Raw genomic sequence first — 3,753 nt, 5'->3', positions numbered from 1 at the left:
CTCTCATCTATGTTTCTAACTCTCTATCTCTCTCCCTTCTTCTCTGTAAAAAATAAAATATATTTTTTTAAAAAAAGAAAGAAAGAAAATGAAAAGACAAGTCACAGACTGGGTGAAATATGTACATATCATATGTTTGATAAAGCTTGGCTGGTGAGAGCCAAGGTTTCGGGTTCAATCTCAGGTCAGGGCACATAACAAGAATCAACCAATGAATGCATAAGTGGATAAAGTACATGATTGTTTAACCACTAAACTGTATGCCTGAAACCAATCTATTTATATCTGTATATATATAAAAAGCCAGTGACTGGAACACCGTAACAACCAGAACAACCGGTCACTATAACACCCACTGCAGCCAGCAAACCGGCCTGATTGGGGGGTGGGGCAGGCTGGCCAACCTCCTCTGGCCCCTCCCCATAGCTGACCCACCCTTGATCTCATCCATATAGTTTTAGACTACACACTTTTGAATAGCAGCTTTTTAAAAAATATACTTTTATTGATTTCAGAGAGGAAAGGAGAGGGAGCGAGAGATAGAAACATCAATGATGAGAGAGAATCATTGATCAGCTGCCTTCTGCATGCCCCCAGTTCGAGCCCACAACCCAGGCATGTGCCCTGACTGAGGTAATGAATGTTAACTAGACCTATTGTGGTGATCATTTCACAATATATACAAATATTGAATCATTATATTGTACACCTGAAACTATAACATACAATAATATAGTACAATATAAGTTATATGCCAATTATGTTGATTTTTTTAAAAATCAAGAGAGCCCTGGCCGGCTTAGCTCAGTGGATAGAGCATCAGCCTGCAGACTGAAGGGTCCTGGGTTCGATTCCGGCCAAGGGCACATGCCTGGGTTGCGGGCTCGATCCCCAGTTGGGGGATGTGCGGGAGGCAGCCGATCAGTGATTCTTTCTGATCATTGATGTTTCTATCTCTCTCTCCTTCTCCCTTCCATTCTGAAATCAATAAAGAAATATCTTTAAAAAAATATCAAGGGAAATAAACAATTATGGGGCAGAATTGCCCAGGGTTTATGAGGAAAAAGCCTTTTCTTAAAACTAACACTAGTGGTTGTGAAGTATATCTCACTGTGATTTTAATTTGATTTCCTTAATGACTAATCATGTTGAGTGTCTTTTTATGTGCTTATTAATTATGCCTTCATCATCTTTAGTGAAATATCTAATAGGGTTGTCTTTTTATTAAAGAGTTTTAAGAGTTCTTACCCTGGATACAAGTCCTTTATCAAACATATAATAGGGAAATATTTTCACCCAGTCTGTGACTTGTCTTTTCATTTTCTTTCTTTTTTTTAAAAGATATTTTATTTTTTACAGAGAGGAAGGGAGAGAGATAGAGAGTTAGAAACATCGATGAGAGAGAAACATCGATCAGCTGCCTCCTGCACATCTCCTACTGGGGATGTGCCCGCAACCCAGGTACATGCCCTTGACCGGAATCGAACCTGGGACCCTTCAGTCCGCAGGCCGACGCTCTATCCACTGAGCCAAACCGGTTTCGGCTCTTTTCATTTTCTTAATGGTGTCCTTGGAAGTGCAAAAGTTTTGAATTTTGATCAAGTAGAATTTATCAAATTTTTTCTGCTATGGATTATGCTTTTAGAGTGATTGTGCTTTTAGGGTGCTATAGCTAAGAACTCTCTGCCTCGCCCAAGGAGAAACCTACTTCATGCAGTTAGAGAAGAGAGGCTACATTGCTCAGTGTAGGAGGTGTGATTTTATGTATTGATGTTATTTTAGAATTAGCTTTCTGAATACTTTCTGAGGTATTGGAGTACATAGTTGATGAGAAATCATTTCAGTTTTGTAATCAATTCACAATGAGAATAATAATAGCCAACTTCAATTGAACACTCAGTGCCAGGCAGTTGGCTGAATTCTTTAAATAAATGAATCTCATGTAATCCTCACACACCTGTGAAGTAAGCATTGTTATTGTCATTGTGGGAAACTGAGGCCCTGAGAGGCTACGTGAAGAGGTAAAGTAAGGGTTGTAACTGAGGTAGCCTGACTCGAGAGACCATTCTCAATCACTCCATAGTGGGCAGCACTTAGACATCTGTCCAGAATTCCACTGAGCCTTGTCTGTGTAAGTACAAGCCTCCTATTCTCAGCTTCATCCTGGGAACTAGCTGCAGGATCAACAGTCGTAAGTGATTTTTAGGGGCATAGGAAAGGTCTTGCCTGTATAAATTTTTCCTCACTAGCTCTCTATGGTACCTGGAATTTTTGGCTTATGGAGTCATTTGTTTTGGATTGAAGCAATTGCTCTGCAGTGTGGATGGTGGAATTGACTTCAGCATCCTTCTCTGAATGTGTGCCTTGTCTTTCTCAATGATTATAAACTCCAAGGTGGCTGAGATCATGTTTCATTTTTGCATGTGTTTTGAAATTTGAGCCCAGATCTCTGAGCTCATGGTCTGTGGAGCTTTATCTGTGGGAAAGGCAACCTGGCGTGAGGGTATGTTCTCGCTTCTGCCAAACACCCCCATGGGTGTTACTTCTTGATATTAGTATCTCTGGATGGAGGTTCCCAGCCTTCACAGGTAGCATACATTCCAACTCCCAAACTCTTCAAGGACAGTTTGTGGTTACAAATTCTCATGGAAGATATCTTCCTCACCCCCTCCCCCTGTACCCCAACCCAAGCCCCAGGTAGACAAGCTTCCCTGTCATCTTAGCCAAGGGGTGCGATTTTCTGGTCCAGGCCTTTATTCAGATATATCCTTTCATTCAGGGCTAGCCCCAGCTTTGTGTTGGGGGATCAATTCCAGCTCAGTTTTCAGGAACAGCCAAAAGTCTGTGTCCTGGCCCTGTCAGAGTCTTAAAAGAGCCAAGCTCCTGGCTCACTAAGATAGGTGCAGCTCACACCAGGTACCCAAAGAGTCCATTCTCTTACCTCAGTTTTTTAACCTCGTGTTTGTTCTTTACCTCTGGGGAAATGTCAATACTACCCAAACAACCTACAGATTCAATACAATCACTATCAAAATACCAATGGCATTTTTCACAGAACTAGAGCAAATAATCCTAAAATTTTATATGGAGCCATAAAAGACCCCAAAACAATCTTGGGAAAGAACAAAGTTGGAGACATTACATTACCTGATATCAAACTGTACTACAAAGCTATAATAATCAAAACAACATGGTACTGGCATAAAAACAGATACATAGATCAAGGGAGCACTAGAAAGCCCAGAAATAAACCCATGCTTATATGGTCAATTAATCTATGACAAAGGAGGCAAGATCATACAATGGGATAACGACAGTCTCTTCAATAAATGGCGTTGGGAAAATTGGACAGATACACACACCCCAGATAAAACTAGGCCATTTTCTGAGTCCCTTATTTTCTTGTCAGCTATGACTTCATAGTATATTTATAATATTTTATTTTTTCAGAATTTATAAGACTTTTGTTGTGGGAACTTGCTCAAAGTAGCCAACCTGCCATTCATTCTTGGAAATGCAAGTCAGTCGAGAACCATGTTTTTAGTAGCCTTTGCATTTTCCTCAATACCCAACACAGTATTATTATACAGAAGATGCTTAATCATAAATAATGGTTTTATGAATGTCTGTGCTAATCACAAAGGAAAACATATTACATGAAAATGAATTTGTGTGTCATATCTTAATTTCAGACTGATGCCAACTTCATTCCCCTAAGGGAGGAAGTGCATGAGAGGGGAGTTTCAATGGGGA

This window comes from Myotis davidii, unplaced genomic scaffold, assembly GCF_000327345.1.
Source record: "Myotis davidii unplaced genomic scaffold, ASM32734v1 scaffold616, whole genome shotgun sequence".
NCBI classification, from domain to species: domain Eukaryota; kingdom Metazoa; phylum Chordata; class Mammalia; order Chiroptera; family Vespertilionidae; genus Myotis; species Myotis davidii.
The sequence above is the reverse complement of the archived record's forward strand: the minus strand, read 5'-3'. Positions refer to the sequence as shown.